The 24,199-nt window shown below is 42.6% G+C and overlaps 1 protein-coding gene across 1 annotated transcript in view; it reads left to right on the top strand.

Annotated features, from left to right (window-relative positions):
* Positions 1–24,199, top strand: part of sez6b (seizure related 6 homolog b) — a gene marked incomplete at its 3' end in the record, with an annotated part of 158,689 nt that overhangs the window by 43,657 nt on the left and 90,833 nt on the right.

The following is a 24,199-nucleotide window of genomic DNA, read 5'->3' on the forward strand; positions in this document are numbered from 1 at the left end:
GGCGACAGAGAAGACGTTTGCGGAGGTGGTCTGTACGACCACTAAACCGGTCGAGGCTGGGAAAAAGCAACTGCTGGAAATTACGTTCTGAGCGGGTACGCCGTAGGTACGTAGGTACGCCGTCGACCTGACGGAGAACCATAAACTAGGCTTAAGGAGCCCCCGTGGCCTCCGGCCCATTCCCCAGAGCGCATTTGTGCGCCTGATGGCCGTCCTCCGGCCATGCCCCCGGACTGTTTCAGCCCGCCTTGTGGCTGTCCTCCGGCACGCCCCCCAGACGGCCTGAGCCCGCCTAGTGGCCGTCCTCCAGCCCGTCCCCCGGACTGCTTCTCTCTCCTAGTCCCTCCTCCGTCACCCCTCCACCCACCCTAGGGGACTAAGTTTTGTTTTGGTCGTCTGGGATCCGCCCCTTGAGGGGGTGGTACTGTCACGGTGTTGGTTTGTCTGGTGTCCTGTCTTATTGTGAAGTCCTTGTCTTGTGTGTCCTGTGTTCCTGCACTTCCTCCCTTGTGATTGTCTGTGATTGTCTCTCTGCCCTGTTCCCTGATTGTGCATTCCTTTCACCTGTGCTTCCCTCAGTGTTTCCACCTGTTCCTCGTTACCCTCCTCTTGTATTTAAACCCTGATTGTATTCTGTCCCCTTGTCGGATTGTACTGGGTTTTCTCCCCGTCTGTTACACCCCCCCACCCCCCCCTGTAAGCTGTCTCATCGTGAGTAGTCTTGTCCTTGTCTTTTGGAGTCCTGGTTTTGTTTTTGTATTTTCCACGTCCCGTTTTTGAAGCCTATCCTAAGTTTTGTTTATTGAAATAAATTTACTTTGAAACCGTTGCTCTGGCAATTGGGTCCTCTCCTTCCGCCCTCCGTGACACTCGATTCCTCTTCAGAAGAGAGGCTAAATAACCCTGCAGTTTCTAACAGTGGTGGATATATCTTGTATATGTTAGAAAATTATTAAAATGATTTACGTTTTGATATTTGTTTGGTGAGAATCTGAACACAAAATAAAAAATGCCAATGAATGAAGAGACAGCTTTAATTTATATATATATATATATATATATATATATATATATATATATATATATATATATATATGACATACCAAGCGACGCCCCTAAGAGGTTAATTGGTTCATATCTTCTAAACACAATGAGATATCTACACACTTTCCACTATCTTGTTTGATCACATTGAACCAATAATGATCCATAGAAGGTTTCGTAAAAAATCGGACCCAGCATTTAGGAGTAGTGGACAAAAAATTGTTCAAAATGGCGGAAAATCTAAGTAGGCAGAGTTTAGTACTATGATCAACTTTTTTGTAGAGCAGTCCCACCCGGACATGTGCCAAATTTCAAATCAATCTTTCATCGTGGCAAAACTCGCTGGAGCTAACAACTAAAGGGGGCGCTATAGAGACATTTTTGGCGACTTTTATCCGACACCCAAATCAGATTGGTATTTTTGCCCAGCCAGATTGGTGTGGACATTTTGAATAATAAAGGTTTAACCCAAGCACCTCTTTTCCCCACGCAAAGCCGTCAAAGAAGAAGAAGAAGAAGAAACATTCAAATAACAATAGGTCCTCCTTTCTGACTACGTCAGTGCTCGGGCCCTAATAAAAACATCTCCCTTTCCATTTTTCTTTCCAGTAAAATTCAGACTACCAATTGACGGATTTGGAAAAAAAAGTTATTAATCTTTCATTTGTTATTTTGACATCTAAAAGTACTATAACGGTAAACATTGCATTTATATAACCACAATAACCTCAACTCATATTTACCTTTTTTTGGGGTGATGGCGACATATCACAAAAATCTTTTTGTAATTAATGAGTAATTAATTGTAATTTCATATGAGAGGCATTTATTTAAAAGGTGCATGTTGAAATTAAGACATCTGACCATGCCTTCATTATGCATGCTTAGGCATCGTCTAAGGAAAAAGTCCAAATTGAGATATGAAAATATTGATGAATCCCAGATTTTTGCGGCATTTATTTAGTGGCATTATTGGAAGGTAGTTTCCTGCAAAGGGACACTTTACCTGTTTATATCATCTTGGCTGTGGTCCTGAGGCAGTTTAGACAGTGAGTAGAAAAAAGCAGCATGTTCATCATTAGTGGCCTTTACTGACGCCTCAGTCTGTCTCTGTTCTGTCTCCACTATGAGCACTCCTCCTGCTGAAACAGATGTTCCCTCGATGCTATTGTATACTCACCTCTCTCATAATTACTGCTGTTAATTAGCAGACACATACATCCCTTTACAGGAACAAGCGTGGACTATACAGTATTTCCATCTCATGATGGGGACAGTGATAATACTGGTATGTTTACAACACAGTTTGACGCATTTAATAGGCAGGTTTAGCAGTTTATAGAGATGTAATAATGGATGAAGTGTATCGTTTTCAAATAGGCGAGTAATAACAGGTAAAGTCCTCTTATTCTCTGCTAGGCCTGGCTTTCTATCTGCGTTACACAACATTAGATCAACAAAGAGTCTCAGAGGAGAAGAGAAGAATATATAATACAGAAATATAGTCCTTACATTCTATACAATTTGCCTTATACTGGATCTCGCCCTCATTTCTCTCCGTCTCTCTTTGTGTTCCTGCGTTTGTTTTCACTCGTGTCCACACACACACACACACACACACACACACACACACACACACACACACACACACACACACACACACACACACACACACACACACACACACAGACTTTGATCCATTAGTCAACACCATATCCCAGGGTTCCATCTGTCCCTGTTTTGCTCTCATCCTCCAAGCTGTCCCCCAAAGTTGTCGGCTTATATTTAATGAAGGGAGTGTCAGTTGAATTATTCAGCTGTCATTTGTTGCTTTTATAAAGTAAATGGATGTCAGAGAGGATTTTCTCTTTACACCACGGCACACAGTGTTCTCTATCCTCTGCTGCGTCGCTGCATCAGATAAGAGTCTTTTGTTGGGATTTAGTTATTCAGTATGTAAATATGTAAGTTACATGATGAAATAAAGAGGAATATATTTCATTTGAGGGCTCTTAGGCAGTGTAACACCCTGTGGCAGCCATATCTGAATACCTAAGTTGCGTTAAGACGACTTTGAACAATTGAGAGTGATAGAGAGATACATTTTTCCTTTACATAATATAATATTCTTTCCCATCACCCCGGATATCTGCACCATGTCAGGAGAAGGTTGTCCTTCAATCAGAGGATCGACGGTTCGATCTCCAGCTTTGCTAGTCCATGACAATGTGTCCTTGGGCAAGACACTTAACTCCAAACTGCTCTTGCAAACTGTGCCTACGGTGTGTGAATGGTTAGATAGAGTCATGATGGGCAGGTGGCACCTTGCATGGTAGCCTTGTCATCAGTGTGTGAATGGGTGAATGATGACATGTAGTGTAAAAGAGCTTTGAGTGGTCAGAAGACTAGAAAAGAGAAATACAAGAACAGTACATTTACTATTAACCATTTCGAGAAACTATGTCATGACATAATTGATTTTGGAGGTGTTCTGGGCCTAGTAGAATAACGTCATCCAGGTTTTTAGGTCCTTAAGACATGCTTGGAGTTAAGCTTACTTGTTGGTTTCATCTTGCTAGATCGATAGATATAATTGAGTATTATCTACATAATTGAAGTTGAAGATTGAAGAGTTGAAGAGTTTTTTTTAATACTATTGCCTAATGCAAGTATATGTATGTATATATATATATATATATATATATATATATATATATATATATATATATATATATATATATATATATATATTTGTTGTCTCATTGCGTTCAGAAGTTATAGTTATTAACCTCTTAGGGGCGTGGCTCAATATGTCAATACACATAACTTCAGAAGTACTTGGCCTATCTTCACAAACTTTGTAGCATATGTCAACATTGTGTCCCTTAACGTACCTTAATTGTGTTATAATATTCAAACACTAGAGGGCGCTGCAGTGAACCGCTCAATTTTGGCAATTTTGGCATTTTCAGGCGTTGTATTCTGACGAACTTCTAGAGATTAAACACGATTGATTTCACATTCGGGCAATATGATGTTGAGATCTGTGCAGGGAAAAAGTTTCAAAGGATTTAGAAAATATCGAACTATGTGAGCGCACAGCAGCGTCAAAGAGACACCATTTTCCATGAAAATGGAAGTTGTTTTAACTCGGCCTTACATGATGGAATCTGCTACATAGTTCTCATATGTCATGACCTCTTGACCCTGAAGACATCCATATAATTTGTAATCCTAGTCATAGCGCCACCTAGAGGCAACAGGAAGTTACATGTTTTGTACTTGTACACCGTGCTCCTCACAGATTATTCAGATCCCTCTCTAAATGCGTCGGAAGAGACTTAAGACATTGATAGTGCATCACCTTGAAGATTGTAAGGATCCGTTCAACGGCGTCGCGTCGGAGCATCGCGGAAGTTTGATCCTTCGCCGTGAACGAATAAACTGATGTAACTCGACTCCACATTATAAGATCCTTTCCAGGTTTCACATATTTGATGAGACTCCAGGCCTGAAGACATGTGATGTCTAATTTTTAATTAGAGTCATAGCGCCACCAAATGGTAACAGGAAGTAAAAGTTTATATACTTTGGCTTGCTTCTCTTAGTAGGTTGATCACATTGACATCAAATTACTTCTCCACAAACATACGACTTTCAAAGCTTTTGATGTTTCGTGAAACGCTGTTGCTGTGGGACCCATCCTTCGCGGTCAACAACAAAAGTACTTTTGAGGGACTAAGCATGCTCGAGACATAACTAAACTTGGCACACACATTTAAAAAAGGCAAAGATGTAGTTTAATGCTTCAAAATCGCAATTCGACTCAATAGCGCCCCCCTACAAATATTCATTTAAGCAGCCCGAGCGCTACGGTTGACCTAAATGTGTGACACTTAGTAGTCATATGTAACGCATGTAAACTGAAAATAAAATCTCTTGGGACCATGCTCTAAACCGTACAGGAAGTCAGATAGCGCCGCCTAAAAAACATGTTTTTTTTGACAACCCCGTGAGTTGTGAAAGCCCACAGTTTTTGCCCCTATCACCAATTGACCTGAAATTTGGCACACATGTCCGGGTGGTTCTGCTCTACAAAAAAGTCATCGAGAACATTGAGCTCCACCTACTTCAAATTTCCTCCATTTTGAATTTTGTGAAAAACAATCTTTTCCTCAAATCTTCCTAAACGCTGGCTTTGATTTGTACCAAATCATCTGCGGATCATTAAAGGTTGAATTTCATCAACATATATCAAAAGCTTGTTTGTATCTCATTGTGTTCAAAATAAAAGTTCCCATTAACTTCTTAGGAGAAAATTCTACTAAATTCAACAAAGCAGCCCTCGCAGTACGTCCAACATAGACAACATTTGATAGGTGTATGTACCACATATAAACTTAAAAATAACTCTCTTGGGACCATGCTCTAAACCGTATCAGAAGTCGGCCAATTTCATTTTCTTCGTTCATTTCTAGTTCAAATTGCCATAGTTTCCCAGTAGGTGGCGCTCTGACTATGAGTTAATATTGTCATGCAGATGTCTTCAAGCCATGACTTTCATAAAGCATGTTAACTTTGGATTCAGTTTGGACAAAGTACAGTTGAGTTACAACAGCTTGCTGTATGATCAAGAACTATTTGAAATAGTTGCACACCACTTCCACGCCGTTCCATGAAACCTCAAGCTTTTGATCACTTTTAATACATATTTTTATCTGTATATATATTTATATACACATGTTTGCTGTCCGAACAAAACACGAGAAAATGTCTTAGAACAGCTACGAGGTTGCTCAGCTCACACCGCGACACAAAAATTTCTCAGACGAGACTTCATAACACAGAGCACAAACTCAAAGCGAAGCTGAATAGGACCTCCTCGCTCTCTCTCTCTGAGGTGCGCTGCTGCTCCGGCACAGCGCCGAGCTGACCAGACTTTGAAAGAGAAGGACCGACCTCTTCATGAGCTGAGTGACACAGTATGGTTGGCAGACCTGGCTTCTAGTTGATCTTATCATCTCACACTGAACAAGAGCCTGCAAGGCAAAGCCCAGGTACCAAACCTCACGCACAAATGAACCTATTCTGTGTGAAGCTTTGTCTCTTTGCGACACAACTACGTAACGTCAACGCCGTGCTCTTCCCCACGCTGTCTGAAGTCAAAGCAGCTTTTCCAGAGGTCAACCTTTCTGCGAAAAAAGAGGAAATATGTCTGTCATCACATCGAATGACAGAACTCAGTCAGCGCTTCCAAGATCTTTCTGCCATTGAGAAAGAATTCAAGCTGTTCTCGACTCCCTTCCTGATGATGCAGAAGAAGTGAAGAGAGTCTGAACTAGAACTGATGGAGATGCAGTAATGATTCTCTGAAGAACTAGCTTCAGTTTCTCTCCCTACCGACTTCTACTGGAGCTTGGAAAAGGCCAAATTTCCTCTAATGTATTTTTTTATATATACGTTCGCCTGCCAGGCGGAGGTTCTCGGTAATTAGTTGGAATGCTTCAGCAGTCCATCTAATGTTATTGTCTTCTTTATTCAACATATTATTAGTTGGAATGCTTCAGCAGTCCAACTTTTGTCATTGTCTTCTTTATTAGTTGGAATGCTTCAGCAATCCAACGAATAATATTATTATTATACTATTGTTATCGTCTTCTTTATTCAACTTATTATTAGTTGGAATGCTTCAGCAGTCCAACTATTGTTATTGTCTTCTTTATTAGTTGGAATGCTTAAGCAGTCCAACTATTGTTATCCTCTTCTTTATTAGTTGGAATGCTTAAGCAGTCCAACTATTGTTATCCTCTTCTTTATTCAACTTCTTCTATTTCTTCCGTACGTATTTTGCACCTCATCTCCTCCTTCATATATACAGCTACAGAAACCGTTCAAATATTAAGCTACTTAAGGAGACGATGGCTATGACTTTTCATGTTTCTGACTTTTAAAAATCTTTGAATTAAGCTTTTTATGAAAATTAAAATGAATGGGAGCGGATGGGGAAAATCTTCAAATGCTCTTCAACTTCAAACACTCACAGGTTCTGCATACGTTCGGCTAAAGACACCATTTAAACTTCTAAAATGTTGACAAAACCTTCAGCTATTCTGTAATTTCATATTTTTGATATTTTTTCAAATATTCAAATTATTAAGCTTTTTTAAAAAAAAAATGAATGGATTCGAAGAACATCTTCAAATCCGCTTGAATCTCTTCAACTTCAAAAGGTTAAGGGTCCGCCATGCTTACAGGTAGTGACACCATTTCAACTTTAAAATGTTGACAAAACTTTCAGCTATTACCGTATGATTCAGCTTTTTGATATCTGTAATAGTTTTTTAACTGTCAGCGTTTTCATTTCATGCTTTTTTCCGACCATTTCTGCGTTTAACATGGGTGTGTATTGCGCCGCTTAGAGTGGTGATGTCACAGCTTAGTGCCGCTTGAGTGGAGTTCGCCTTCAGGATTTCTTGGGTTTTATTTTTGCTTTTTGCCATCTCCTCCACAATACTAAGTCTTTGGGCATAATTTATACATCAAAATGTAATCTTGTCTTACTTTGTAAACTTGGGTCGATTTGAATCCAACAATTAAAGTTAAATCTTCCTCAAAAATGTCTTTCTCCGACGACCGTACCTGATATAGAAATTGCAACTAGAGACACATTGTGTAGCCTAGAAACCCACAAACGACATCGACGCGTTCGCAAGAGTCTTATCTCTCAGAAAATATTATTATTCTGGCGTCTTGCCTTTGAAGTTTTTGAGATATGAAGCTTTTTATGAAAACAAGAAATGCACTGGAGTCTATGGAGATCATACAACTCACTCTCCCTCATGTCACAGGTGTTTTCAGTTTGAACTAATCACCGCTTCACACTCATTCTTGTTTTAACATCATTGTGGGGACACACACAGACACTGCAGCTGTCGGTGGAGGAAGTGAATTTGATTGCTAGCATGAAGTTGGCTGTGTTAGACTAAGCTCACTGACTGTGTGTCTATGTGCGCCCGCGCGGTACTATGGTTGCGTGCACTCGGACTCTTGATCATATTTATGTAGAAAATAAATAATATTTTTTTTTTTTTTCTTTTTTAAGTCAAGGATTTGCTGATTCTTTAGAGATCAAAGACAGTAGGGGCTGGTATTCATAACGCACGCACACACACACACACACACACACACTGGGAAACTCCGTCACACAGGAGACGCTCTCTCCTGTGCGACGAAGTATCATGATAAGTGGGCGGAGTTTACCCAGCATTCAGCTTGCTGGTGTAATATTATTAATTCGAAACCCTGATTGAACATTTGTACCCCGTCAGGTAAGTAGCGCCCCCTGCGCTCTCAGCTGTATTCTGTGAAAATTAAATCATTCTCTCTTTCAAGAGTGACATTTAACCATGGATGTGAGTGTATGACAGATTCATACCTGCATTCCCCTTGGTCTTAAGTCCCTCCATGTTAGCTTCTTAACATGCTACCAACCCTCTCTCTCTGTTGTCCTCTCCCTCTAACAACTCACTTATTCTCTGTCTGTCTGTCTTTCTCTCCATCCCTCTCTCTGTCTGTCTTTCTCACTCTCTCCTGCTCTGTCTCTTCCCCCCTCCACTCTCGCTCCTTCTATGTCCTGTCTCTCTCCCCCTCTGTCGCTCTCTCATCCTTCCCACTCTTTCTTTCTCTCTCTCGCTCGCTCTCTCATCCCTCCCGCTCTTTCTTTCTCTCTCTCGCTCTTTCTTTCCCTCTCTCTCTGTCCTCCCTCTCTGTCTGTCTGTCTCTCTTTCCCTCCCTCTCTTTCTATACCTCTCTCGTTCTATACCCCTCTCTCCCTCTTTTGTCTTTCTTTCTCTCTCTTCTGTTTCTCTCTCCCGCTCTCTTTCTATACCTCTTGATCACCTTATATATCTTCTATTTCTTCCGTACACATTTTGAATCTCTTCTCCTTCTTCATATATTCAGCTACAGAAACTGCTCAGCTATTAAAATGTTCAGCTCCTTAAGGACACAATGGCAATGACCTTTTCATATTTCTGACTTGAATTATTAAGCTTTTTTTGAAAATTAAAATGAATGCGATCAGATGGAAGAAATCTTCAAATCCTCTTCAACTTCAAAAGCGTACAGGATCTGCATACCTTCAGCTACAGACACATTTTAAATGTTCAAATGTTGACAAAACCTTCAGCTATTAATCTATAATTTAAAATTTTCAGCTATATTCAGATAAATTCAGCTATATTCCGCTATTTTCAGCTATATTCAGCTATATTTTCAAATATTTAAGCTTTAGCTTTTTGCATTCCAACGCATTTTCAGCAGGAAATGCAATTTCTAGTTCAACTTATTCTACTATTTCTTCCGTACATATTTTGGACCTCTTCTATTCCTTCATATATTCAGTTACAGAAACCATTCAAATATTAAAATATTCAGCTACTTAAGGAGACGATGGCTATGACTTTTCATATTTCTGACTTTTAAAATCTTAATTTTTAAAATATTAAGCTTTTTATGAAAATTAAAATGAATGGGAGCGGATGGGGAAAATCTTCAAATCCTCTTCAACTTCAAACGCTGACAGGTTCTGCATACGTTCAGCTAAAGACATCATTTAAACTTCTAAAATGTTGACAAGACCTTGTGTCTGTAATAGTTTTTTAACAGTCAGCGTTTTCATTTCATGCTTTTTTCCGACCATTTCTGCCTTTAACATGGGTGTGTGTTGCGCCGCTTAGAGTGGTAATGTCACAGCTTGAGTGCAGAGACTTCAAGATTTCCTCAATTTTTTGTTTTGTTGCTTTTTGCCATCTACTCCACAATCCAAATTTTTGGGGCATAATTTATATATCAAAACGTTGGAAATCTTGTCTTACTTCGTAAACTTTGGTCGATTTGAATCCAACAGATTCAGACGTGTTTAAATCCAACTGATTGTCAGAGCAAATCCTCCTCTCTCTTCGATGATCGTGCCTGATTTCGAAATTGCAACTAGAGACACATTGTGTAACCTAGAGACCCACAAACAACCTCCACACGTTCGCAAGAGTCTTATCTCTCAGGAAGTATCATTATTTTGGCTTGCCTTTAAAGTTCTTGAAATATTAAGCTTTTTATGAAAAGAATGAATGCATTGAAGTCTATGGAGGTCATCTTCAAAGCAAAAACTCAGTCTGTCACTCATCACACAGGTGCATCAAGTTAGCTAATCAGTGCAGCTTCACACACTCAAACTGCTATATCATACAAAGAGAGGACACACACAGTGCTCTTAGTGGAGAGGAAGAAAAGTGAATTTGATGCCAGACACAAAAACACCTAGACACAGACACACCTAGACACAGACACACACACAACCACATACACGCACACACACACACACACACACACATACACACACAAAGACAGGCCTGAAGACACGCCACACAAACAGCTGATCGTCGCCCAACCTGCTACAACTGGCCTGTTCCAGCACGCACTTCTGCGGTGTAATTTTGAACCATGACTGAAGCTAGCATACCTGACAGGTAAGTAGCTTCGCTGCGCTCTCAGCTTTGACCTGTAAAAAATAAAATAGGCTGGCTGCTGTACAGCAACAACAGTTGCTATGTCTAAGCACTGGTATGATGGTATGTGAAAAATTCATACTTTATGGAAATCTGAAACATGTATACTGCACAGCCCTAACACTGACACACATGTACAAAAAACAAAAAACACACTGTAAAACCTGATGAGTACCTGTCTCTATACCTCTCTACCCCTGTCTACCTCTCTCTCTACCTCTCTCCCTTTTTTGTCTTTCTTTCTCTCTCCCTCTCTTTCTATACCTCTCGTTCAACTTATATATCTTATTCTATTTCTTCCGTACGTATTTTGAAACTCTTCTCCTCCTTCATATATTCAGCTACAGAAACCGCTCAGCTATAACATATTAGCTCCTTAAGGATACGATGGCAATGACCTTTTCATATTTCTGACTTTTCCCATTTTGGAATTAAGCTTTTTATGAAAATTAAATCTTCAAATCCTCTTCAACTTCAAAAGCTTACAGGTTCTGCATACGTTCAGCTACAGACACCTTTTAAACATTCAAATGTTGACAAAACCTTCAGCTATTATTCTATAATTTCATATGTTTGATATTCAGCTATATTCAGCTATCTTTTCAAATATTTAAGCTTTCAGCTTTTAGCATTCCAACGCATTTTCAGCAGGAAATGCAATTTCTAGTTTCTGGTTATTATAATTTAAAATGCTTTGTGTAGCTTGTGGACTCGCCTGCTTTCACCTGGAGTGGCTGCAGGACGATTCTCGTTTTTACCAATAGGTGGCAGTAGCGGGTGTTTGACATGACTGCGCTGTAACTCTTGTGTCTAAAACAAACAAGTTAGAGTGAAAAAGAGACACGTCCAGATACTAGTAGACATTGATTTGGACTCTATTGTTGTGTTTTTACAGGTGAGACAAGGTACACAAGCGCCATGTATATGTGTGTTGAGTTCGGTCACTTTTGCAGTGCCATGTTTTGATGTTTAGTAATTGTTTTAGTGGTTTAGTAAGTGTTTTAGTACTGAAACGGGAGACAGCTAACTACTATTAGCCATGGATGCTAATCGCGCACTAGTAGTTTCGCGCCAGTGTAGCGTCAGTTCAGCGTCAGTCCCGTGACAGATATACCACAGTACTATGTTAGGATGTATATTTCCAAGTTATGTGTTCACAGTTAATGTTATATTTGTGTCTTAAAAACAAACAAGTTAGAGCAGTGGAAGAGAGACGTCCAGATAGTAGTAGATATTGATTTGGACACTGAATGAAGACTCTTGTGCAGTGTGTAACACATACGACACCCCTGTCCCAGGATCTCACATTGGATCTGGAAAACCCCCCGAAAAACAGAAAAAAAACTTGGGGAAAAACACAGGGGAAAAAAGGGAAGAACCCTTCTGGAGAGCAACAAAGGAGTGTCCCTCTCCCCAGATGGACAGAGGCAATATATTCAATTCAGTTTATTTTATATAGCCCAAAATCACAAATACAAATTTGACTTGGAACCACGATCCATAAAGCAGAAGGAGGGAGAGGAGGGGCATCAGCAGGGCCGCCATGGCAGGGGCAGGACCGGCTCCAGACAGCCACGATCCATGGAAACTTGAGGTGCGGAAGCACATAGGCTGCGGGGAAGAAGTAGAGTTAGTAATGTGCATTGAAAAGACATGAATTGTGCATTGAAGAGACATGAATTCATCCAGAAGGAGAGAAAGAAGCAGAGGAGCTCAGTGTATGCTAAGATGTCCCCCAGCAGTCTAGGCCGATAGCAGCATATCAGGGGCTGGACCAGGGCAAACCTGAGTCAGCCCTAACTATAAGCGCGTTCAAAGAGGAAAGTCTACTCTTAAATAAGGTGACTGTTATCCGTACCGCTAATCCTATTCAGGGTTGTGGGGCGCTGGAGCCGATCCCAGCTGATCCCCAAGACAGGGTTCACCCTGGACAGGTCGCCAGTTTATCATAGTGAGACATGCTATTGAATTAAATGCAGATGGAATCTCTTCTTTAAATTTAGCAACAGCATTATCAGATAGACATCTAGTCTAGAAACTTTTGTCTAACGCCGTACAGTCCTGTGCAACACTTTGGGTTATGACAAAATTGTTGCAAAACTAATGACTAGTAATTAAGTCCCATCACAATATGGTGAATATGGGTAATGAAGAGAATTCTTTAAATCCCGGGTGATCATGGGAAGTAATAGTCCGGAATGCGATGAGGTATAATTAAAAAATATTTAATAAAAGGTTGATCACAAAAACAGCTTATGCATTCTCGCTTGAGGCCCTCTCGTGCTCACAGATTCACAGTCTGTCCCCCAGTTAGCTGCCGCCTCTATCGTCCAAGAGAAGTCCCTTCCAGTCTCACGTGTTAGTTTATCCCAGACATTCACATAGGCCCTTCCATTGGTTAGTTCTAGTTTTTCACACCTTTTCGTGCCTTTTTACTCATTCATTGGTGGCGCTATTCTTCTTCTTCTCTAGAAAAAAGGTAGATTCTATCATCTCAAAAGTCAATGTTCAGCGCCGCCACCTCAGGCGAACAAGAGAACTACACTTCCTTCTAATAAAACAGTCCACTGGCATCCACATGCACTATGCAAACGTTGTTTTAAACTCCATTCACACATTAATCATTAAAAAAAACAGTGACCTCCATATGCATACAATTACAAATCCTTCATTATAATATCCCTTATTAATTATTATATTTCATGCATTGTAATGTACACAATAAACAATTTCTTTATATAGATGTGCAAGTCCAAATGTGACAAACTAAATGATTAAAACCCTTCAGTAACATTTTACCTGCTTACCATCAGCTGTTTGTATTTTCAATGTCAGCATGCTGACAATACAAGTGAGGTCAAAGCCCTGCTGTGGTTAAGTATAGCCTAACAAAGCTGCTGATGTGGCAGTGGACTTAGTCTTGTGCTTCTTCTTCTTTAAATTAAAATGTATGTTTCACAGCTAGCTATTGCTATAGCTTTAGAGGTGATTAAGAGGTGAAGCTAATGAACTGTAGAAAGTGGAATTGACAATTTCAGAAGAAGAGTTCAGGACTATTAAGTGTAGACAGACATGTCAACCGCTATCTGTTCACTAATTACACTGTGATCTCAGCTAAACTGCAGTACAAAAAAAAGGGCATAGTCAACCACTGCTGTATATTGTGATCCTTTATATTGTCAGAGCAATAACTCTCTTTGCAGACGTGGGTTCACCCTCATGATTATGTTTGTGAGATGCAGTTATTCAGAAGCTGGATTGGTGCCAAGGCAAATTGGATTACGTCTCCCAATGTTCTTTCAAGTGTTTTATTATCCCTGAGCTGAAGGCATAATGTGATTACTTGGTGATGCCCTTTGTTCAGTGCACTATTATCCTGATGCTGTGTCCATGAGTTCATTAACAGCACATTATGACTTGTTTGACACAAGCACGCTGCAGAGGCCGCTGCGCTCCTACAGCAGGAGTCATTCATGTTGCGTTAAGGCTAGATAGACTCCTACTGTACGTGGGCTGCAAGTAAAGTTTAGTTTAAACAAGTGCACTATAATTGAATAATGGACTGCACGTGCAGTGCATTATATAAGCAGTAATAAGTGGATTTAGGTGATAACATGAATCCTCCCTCATTTTACAAAACTTTCTAAAAACGGTACCAGTTTGTGATATGAGTATGACTTTATGTCAATAGTATGGCGAATAGTTTGAAAAAATAATATGAATTCAATGATTACTTAGTAGATATTTCTCTCCAGAGCTTTTAACTGCGTCCTATGGTCTTCATTAGTGGTTGGTGTTTGCTCAGTTGTCACAGAGATATAGGGAGTCAGATCAGTGTCAATATTAATGAAAACACACATTATTCCAAAATGGATTCATATATAGATGACTCTCCACAAAAATATGTATCATTGTATATGAATGCAAGAAAGATTTACGTTTAAGTTATTTTTTAACAGTAATTAATATTTCAAACATAATTTATCATGCACTCCAACATAGTTTTTACGAACACCTGGAGCGCCAATACCAGATGCCATGTAAGGGTTAACCTCTGACCTTTGGGCAGCTGGATGTAGTTAGTTTATTATAATAATAATAATAATAATAATAATAATAACAATAATAATAATAATAATAATAATAAGGCTACAAAAGCTAGCAACACGTGTCAATTTCCGCTTGTTGCATGCAATGCAGTATTTTCTAAATAAATGTCCGTCTTCACAGGGAACTACTTAGTTAGGTTTAGTAACCAAAGTTAGGTTTGGGAATATGTTGTGAAATAGGTTGAGGAATAGATCATTGTTTGGGCTAAAAGAACCATGGAAGTGTCGTTGCTAAAGTAGTGCACAAGTTACAAATAAATCAACGTTGACTTTTTTGGGGGGCGGGGGGGGAACAAACAGCGGGTTAACTATTTGTTGGACCTTTTCACCCGCCCGCCCACCTGCTCTGTGGGCTATTACCATGTCTATATTTGCTGGTTCATCATTAACATACAAAATATTTTTGCTGCATTATTTTTGGTAGCAATAGATACAAACACTGGACGAGACCAGCCTGCAATAATGCATATCCTCAAATCTGCCCTTACATGACTTCCTGAAACGGAAGGAGAAAATATTGGTAAATTATACATCTGGAGATTCTCAATACATTTGTGAATCCATCTGCCTGCATTGATCACATTGAGACTGATCACTTTTTTTGTTTAACAATCTACAGTTCAATTTGTATGGATTTCAGTTCTGAGTTTGTCCTAGGGATGTTTCCCATTGGCATGTGTCCAGAATATCTCACCATACATATCCTTATCAGATGAATGTCAACTGGCTTCAGTGCATAGTGGACAATCATTGAGTCTTTTAATCTCACACAATCTCAGACCCTTCCCACATCAGAGGGTATACTCTGGACCTTGCTTACTCTTTAAATATTGATTCTGTTCTGTGGATCTTTGTATTTCATATCAGAAATGTGTTCTTTTGAATTGGATATCTCAGCTTGTCTCTGTCAATTTAGCTTTTCCATCCTAAGCAATCTCTCTACAGCAGTTTTCTGCTGTGTTTTTTTAGCAGCCCTGTTATTATGTATATTAGTGATGAGGAGTCTCAAGTTCTTCATCTTTTAATGAGCACTGCCTTTTTAAAAATGCAGAGTTATTTTATCTACCCAAATGATGATTTGGGTCATTTCTACTTTGCTGGGTCGTTTTTGTGCAGCCCAGCCACTGGCTTATTCTCAGTGACAGTAGACATCTGCAGCCAGCAAATAGCATGATTTTGTCAATGAGCAGTCTTTTCGACTCCTCTCCTCCAACAGTTCTCCAACCTAATTAAGTAAAGGTGTGTACCAAGTCACTTTCGAGACAGCAACAATGTAGACTGTAGCCTGATAGTAACTTCATGGAGCAAGTGAATGATGACACTGTCCTAAGGTCCAGGCTCACCTAGCTAGCTTTAAGTCAATAATTCCGAGTCGGCATTCCTGACTAAATATTTCCCAGTGCATCTGCTGTGGACGTCTTCATGAACTGCGGGCAACTAAATAAACGTACATTTCTGAGCTGAATTAAAAGAAATCTTTAACTTGAGATAAACTTTTATTTCCAAGTTGAACTGATTTGACACACTTCCTTCACCAGCATCTACGTCCATCATCAAAGAAGAAAGCATAGAGTATCCTGGCCGATAGCTCCTAATGTCCTTTTAGCCAGTTTGAGCTCTAAGAGGCACCGAGTGCCCCTGGAATGTATTTAAGAAGTCATCAATACTATATCAAAAAAGTGACTGAGTAGATCGAAGTCACTGACATGAACTGTTTTCATGTGTGATATGACCCTTTATTATAATGTATTTGTTTTTTCTAACTGCTTTTTATATTTTTGTTGGTGAATTCTGAAAATCGAATTTAAGCTGTTTTAAGGATCAACAGCAACCTTGTTTCAGGAAGAGGAGGCTTGTAGTCTATCACATGCTTGCAAAGTCTTTTAATGAGTTGGATTGAATGCTAATGTAAATAGCCGTTACAACATTGTTTCAGTGTGTTTCACAACACCATGATGTAAAGGTGTTTCTGCTTGTGAATCACTGTGCGTTGCCATGTCACCATAGTGCAGTGGTTCTCAAACTGTGGGGCGCGACCCTCTAGTGGGGCGCGGAGGCGATGCAGATTAAAAATAATTAATTAATAATATTAATCCCAAAGTGGGGAAATTATTCTCTACATTTTACCCATCCTTAATAATTAAGGAGCAGTGTGTTGTAGTGAAGCACTGGGGCTTCAAGGACACTTTAACATGAAACTATGGGTAACAGGGATGAACCGACTACCTTGTGGATTCAGGACGAACACTCTCCCCATGAACATGATAACTTTACATAGGACAAAAGTACACGTCTTTAATAAATACATTGTGAAATGCCTGTACTTTCATGTAAATGTTTACGTTACACCGTTAACAGGTTGTGATTCGCAACTCGACGATTCTTGGCGTTTTGCTAAAAGTCTGTGAGATCTCCGTGAGGTCAGCTTTTCTGCTGTTGTCTCTCAAAACAGAATATAGATCTAAGCTCAACATGGAGCATGAATTGAGAGGCCGTATCAAATCTACAACCTCGTTTTAAATATTTGTAGAGGAAAGCAGCTCACTGCAGACACTAATACTGATACAACGTGATGCTCACATATCTGCACTCATTCTGTTTTGCACAGGTTGAATGTTATTGTTAATATCTTGAAAAGATATTCAGTACAAAACAGGTTTTCTGTAGCCACAATAGGTAATTTCTTTGTCAAATATTAGTATATATGTTTTGCATAGATAGAACTTTATTTGCATTGTTCTAACAAAGTGATTCACGTTAGTTTGTCTGATGGAGCGATCTGGTTTACTTAAAAAGGGATTTAAATTGTCTTTATTCTATTATTTGAAAAAAGTAGTCACAAAAAGTTGAACCATTTTGTTACAATTTTGTTGGGGCGGTGGGGTCCGAACATTTTTCTTCCTCCAAAGTGGGGCCTGACAGAAAAAGTTTGAGAACCACTGCCGTAGTGTCAGGTTTGTTTACATAAGCAAACTTGGGCTTGATGGATCTTGAATTTCCGACTTGAATGACTGTTCTATTGCGCTTTTCTGAGTACAAAGGATTGCAGCATAACTGTCAGGCCTGGACTGAAAGGAGGACCCAGATGCAGGGGATAGTCGTACTGGCGCTCTTTATTGTGTCCTTTGTTCCAAACAACTTTCTCAATAATCCGTCAAACATAAAGCGCTCCCGAAGGAGGGGAAAAAAAACAGAACAAAACTACTTACGACCAAAACTCTATCTATGGCTGTGGACACGGGCTTTGGTGCATCGACAAGGACAAACACTTTGGCACAGGACAGAGGGAAGACGCAGACTATAAGCACATGAGGGCAATGGGGAACAGGTGGAACCACTCAGGAAACAGGGGAGACAATCAGACCAGTGACACATGAGGAAGGGCAAGTGACCTGAAACGAGAGGAGAGTCAGGCTTCAAAATAAAACAGGAAGTTACGAGCCAAAAACCCCAGACAAGACAACCCTCACCACGGTGTGACAGTACCCCCCCCCCCAGCTGACGGCCCAGGCTGGTCAGGGTGGTCCCTATGGAAGTCTGTGATGAGGGTAGGGTCGACAATGTAGCGAGACGAGACCCACTGCCTCTCCTCAGGACCATATCCTACCCAGTCCACTAAGTACTGTTTACCTCGGCCCCGGTTGCGAACCGCCAGCAACTGCTTGACCTTGTACACCGGACCGCCTTCTATCACTTCTGGGGGCGGTGGAAGGGCAGCGGCTGGAACCATCGGACTCTCCTTGGTGGGCTTGACCCGGCTTACGTGGAAGGTGGGGTGAACACGGAGGGATCGGGGCAGGCGAAGTCGAACTGCTGCAGGGCTGATGAGCTTGGTGATGGGGAACGGACCCACGAACCGCGGCGCCAGCTTCTTGGACGGGACCTTAAGGTGTAGATCCCTGGCGGAGAGCCACACTTTCTGTCCTGGCTGGTAGGCGGGGGCGGGTCGTCTCTTGCAGTCCGCAGTCTTCTTGACTCGGTCCCCTTGGCGAATCAATACCTGCGTGGCGGCTGCCCAGATGCGGTGGCAGCGGCGAACCATGGCATGGGCGGAGGGTACAGACACCTCTGGCTCGTTGTCTGCAAAAACAGGCGGCTGGTAACCAAACACACACTTGAACGGCGACATACCTGTGGCCGAGGTGGGCAGTAGGTTGTGGGCATACTCGACCCAGACCAGGTGTTTGCTCCATGTCGAGGGATTCTGATACACCAGACACCGGAGGCCAGTTTCCAGTTGCTGGTTGAGACGTTCGGTCTGGCCGTTGGCCTCTAGGTGATAACCCGAGGTCAGGCTGGCCTTAGCTCCGATGAGCCGGCAGAACTCCCTCCAGAACCGGGAGACAAACTGGGGACCCCGGTCCGAGACAATGTCTTTGGGAAATCCATGAACCTTAAAAATATTGAGCATCATGATCTCCGGCGTTTCTTTGGCGGAGGGCAGTTTTGGCAGAGCGATGAATCTAGCCATCTTGGAAAATCTGTCCACCACTGTGAGGACAGTGGTGTTACCTTGAGAGGCCGGAAGCCCCATGACGAAATCCACTGAGATGTCGGACCACGGTCTGGAGGGGATGGGGAGTGGCTGCAAGAGGCCCATGCGTGACCCGGAGGACGTCTTGTTTCGAGCGCAGACCGAACATGCCTCTACGTACTCCCGGCTCCATGGAGGGCCACCAGAACCTCCGGGTGATAGCGAACATCGTTCTTCGAACTCCCGGATGGCAGGAAAGCAGTGAGGTGTGGGTCCAGTGGATCACCTGTGGGCGCAAATCAACCAGGACAAACAAGCGATTCTCTGGGCACCCACTAGGTGACAGAGCCTCACTATTAGCCTGCTTAACCTCATTTTCTATCTGCCAAGTCAGTGCTCCAACCACACAGGTGCGTGGGAGGATCGTTTCTGGGTCCTTGGCAACAGGGTCGAACAGACGAGACAGGGCGTCTGGCGTGACGTTTTGGGACCCCGGCCTGTATGAGAGAGAAAAGGAGAATCGGTTAAAAAAAAAAAGCGCCCACCTGGCCTGGCGAGAATTGAGTCTGTTGGCTTTCTTGATGTATTCTAGATTCTTATGATCAGTCCAGACAATGAACGGATGGTCCACCCCCTCGAGCCAGTGCCTCCACTCCTCCAGCGCGAGTTTGACCGGCAGTAACTCCCGGTTACCAACGTCGTAGTTCCGCTCCGCCTTGGATAGCCGCCGTGACAGGAAAGCACAAGGATGAACCTTACCATCCTGCTCTGACCGCTGGGAGAGGATGGCCCCGACCCCTTCGTTGGAGGCGTCCACCTCTACCACGAACTGTCGTCGAGGGTCTGGCAGGGTGAGGATGGGGGCCGAGGTGAAGGGGTGCTTGAGGATACGAAAGGCAGCATCAGCTTCTAGAGACCAGTGGAACTGCACCAGTGTGGAGGTGAGAGCATGGAGAGGTGCAGCTATTGCGCTAAAGCCTCTGATAAACCGCCTGTAAAAGTTTGCAAACCCAAGGAACTGCTGAACCTTTTTGCGGCTATCAGGTGTAGGCCAATCGACCACAGCGCTAATTTTAGCCGGGTCCATCTGCACTCTTCCAGGGGCTACGATGAAGCCCAGGAAGGAGACAGTGTTGGCATGGAATTCACTCTTTTCTGCTTTGACAGAGTTTATTTTCTAGCAGTCTTTGCAATACCTGAGTTACATGGTCTTGGTGTGTATGCAGGTCAGGGGAGTAGATAAGTATGTCATCCAGATAGACATACACAAAATGGTCAAGAAAGTCTCTTAGCACATTAATCATGGCCTGGAACACGGCAGGAGCATTTGTGAGGCCAAAAGGCATGACCTTGTACTCATAATGCCCACTAGGTGTATTAAACCCGGTCTTCCATTCGTCCCCCTCTCTTATCCGCACCAAGTGATAGGCATTGCGAAGATCCAACTTGGTGAAGATCTTGGCCTGTTGGAGCTGGTCAAACACAGATGACATAAGGGGGAGGGGGTAGCGGTTCTTTATAGTTATGTCATTGAGTGGGCTGTAGTCAATGCAAGGTCTGAGGGAGCCATCCTTCTTGCCCACAAAGAAGAACCCGGCTCCAGCTGGCGATGACGAGGAGCGAATCAATCCCGCTTTCAGCGAGGTTTCAATGTATTCCCGCATGGCCCCCCTCTCTGGCCCAGATACCGCGTACAGGCGGCCTTTGGGGATGGTTGAACCTGGAATCAGCTCAATGGAACAGTCATAGGGTCGGTGTGGAGGAAGCGATAGGGCTTTGGCTTAAAAACCTCCTTGAGGTGGTGGTAGCGGGGAGGCACGGAGCTCAGGTCGGGGTATTTGGGATCTGCAGCGGGACTAACAGAGATCAAATTAATGCCTGTGACTTCCTGCTCCCGCCCCGAGCGGATCAGACAGTCGCTCACACAGTCCCCTCCCCAGCCCAGGATCTCTTCTGTTCTCCAATCTATATGGGGATTGTGACGAGATAACCATGGCTGTCCCAAAATTAGAGTCTGTGAAGGTGACTTGAATACATAGAAGCGAATGTTCTCCTGGTGATTGTTAATGCATAGTTTGAGCGGTGCTGTGATATGTGTGATTGTATAAAGTTCCTGTCCATTGAGGGCTTTAGCTCTGATGGGCTTAGCTAAAAGTTCTGTGTTAAGGCCCAGCTGTCCTGCTAGTTCCCAGCCCATCAAGCTTTCGTCAGCCCCCGAGTCTATGAGCGCCTTGAGTTCCGTGGTGGTGGGGTGCATTACCTGGACCGTCGTGAGAGTACGAGAGGTGATGCCTGAGGTGTTGAATTCACTCACCACCATGGCCCTTTTGGCAGGACAGTTGGCGACAAGATGACCGGGTTCACCGCAGTAAAAGCAGCGACCCTCCTGTAGACGTCTCTGTCGCTCCTCAGGTGTTAGGCGGGCTCTCCCTAGCTGCATGGGCTCCTCCTCTCCCCCTGGAGGGGGACAATGACGTGGCTCTGGGGGTGATTGACGGGCGGTCGTCCATCCTGGTGCTTGCGTGCGTAGGGGTCTCTCCATCGTTGTGGGTCTCGTGAAGCGTTGGCGCCTGAGTTGGCGGGTTCGGTTGTCCGTCTGGACTGCGAGTCGAGATCTGTGGGTAGGTCCAAGGGAACCAGAAGGTCTTGGAAAGGAGCTGCCAGCCCCTTCAGGAACACGTCGTACAAGGCCGTAGTATTCCAGCCACTCTCCGCTGACAACGAGCGGAAACGGATAGCGTAGTCACATACGGAGTCGCCGCCCTGTTTCAACCCGCTCAGCTCCTGAGCCTTCTCCCAGTCGGTCATTACCCGGTCGAAGGTCTTCTGCAGCGCCTCTTCAAACTCTGCGAGGGATCTGCAAGCGGGCGAACCCCGGGCCCACTCTGCCGAGGCCCATGCTTTGGCTCTTCCGGCAAGGTGGGAAATCATAAAAGCAATCTTGGATCGGTCAGTGGGAAATGCATGGAGGTTTAGTTCATAGTGTATGGAACAGTCTACAAGGAAGGTCTTATATAAACCTAGTTCTCCGGAGAATTGCGCTGGTGGGGCTAACTTACATCCTGCCCCGGCGGCCGGCACGGTCAGGGCAGGCCTCACGGGCGTCTCAACCACTACTACTGGAGGCTCCTGGGCTGTAGCCATCTGCAGCAGATGATCGTGCAGGCTCTGAAGTTGTGAGGAGAGAAGGCCCATCTGGGACGCCATGGCGGTCCAGAACTCCTCCTGACGGGAGAGCCGGTCTTCTTGGGATCGCAGGGCTGCCTTGAGTTATACTGTCCCTGCTGGGTCCATACTGGCCAAAGTGTAATGTCAGGCCTGGACTGAAAGGAGGACCCAGATGCAGGGGATAGTCGTACTGGCGCTCTTTATTGTGTCCTTTGTTCCAAACAACTTTCTCAATAATCCGTCAAACATAAAGCGCTCCCGAAGGAGGGGAAAAAAAACAGAACAAAACTACTTACGACCAAAACTCTATCTATGGCTGTGGACACGGGCTTTGGTGCATCGACAAGGACAAACACTTTGGCACAGGACAGAGGGAAGACGCAGACTATAAGCACATGAGTGCAATGGGGAACAGGTGGAACCACTCAGGAATCAGGGGAGACAATCAGACCAGTGACACATGAGGAAGAGCAAGTGACCTGAAACGAGAGGAGAGTCAGGCTTCAAAATAAAACAGGAAGTTACGAGACAAAAGCCCCAGACAAGACAACCCTCACCCGCGGTGTGACAATAACCTTCGTGTTAGCCTCAAGCGGCAACCTCTGGTGCTGAGAAAAGAATGTGGAAGTACCAAAGACTGCAGGTACTTTACTCAAAATAGTTACTCAAATGTATCTCCATAGATCTCCATGTTGAAATGCCCTATTTTACAGTCTCTACAGCTAATATTACTATTCATGACTACTGGTTTAATTTGTTTACCTCACCTGTGTATTTTATATTAAGGCTTAGTTTGGCATAATTGATGGCATGGCCGTTTTGAGTGACAGGTGGGTGTCGTACTTGGTCGCTAGCTGCTAGCTGTCAGTTTACACTGCTGCCTTATCTCCATTGAACACCACTTCTTTGTCATCACTGCCAAGATGCCAGGGCCACCCACTTTGAGCTTCACAATGGCTCTTTAGAAAATACAGCTGACGTCATGAAGACTACATCCATATTTTATACAGTCTATAGGTTACCCTGGACAACTAGCCACATATGTTATTACATACAGAGAGCCCCACCTGTTTGTGAAAGAAATACAGGTATTTCAAATGATTAATTTTAAAGCAAAAGTGCGTCAGCTTCCGTTAGTTGTTGATTTGATGTTACCAATGCAGTATTCAAAAAGGTGCATCTATTTTTGTTCACAAAAGAAAACATATACCCTTGTTTCTTTTCATTCTCTCTCTCAATGGTAGTTTAGAAGAAACATGGTGGATTGCCTCCAACAAGCTGAGGTGTCAAGGCCACACCCTTAAGACCAATCAAGTTTTGTATTTATTATTTGCATTACCTAATATTTTAGATCAGCCTACATATCCATGTTATTTGATATATTTTTTTATTTAAATTACATTTTTACAGATTGGACTGTAAGAAAATGTGTAAATAATGAAAACCAACGAATGAGGTAAAATTAACCCAACATTATAGTCAAAATGAATCATTATTTCGGTTGAATGATCAACCCAACTCGCTGTGTCAACCCAGCATGTGGTTGGTCCAATATAATGGTTGTGAAATCCACCCATCAACAAGTTCACTACCAGTAAGAACTTTTGATGGAGTCATCATTGGAGGCATCATTATAGATGCCAGAGCTATATGCTTTGTTATCCTTGTATTTATTAGTCCACCTAATCCATAATTCTTGTAAATGTAACACACATACACTATATTAAATGAAAACTATATAACCCTTCACAATAGTCTGAAGTCTGCAGTTCACTTAGTATGAACATACTGTTAGATGACACTTGAGTTCTGTCAGTGGATACACATCCATACAGACT

The sequence above is a fragment of the Taurulus bubalis genome, assembly GCF_910589615.1.
Source record: "Taurulus bubalis genome assembly, chromosome: 10".
Taxonomy (NCBI): Eukaryota; Metazoa; Chordata; class Actinopteri; order Perciformes; family Cottidae; genus Taurulus; species Taurulus bubalis.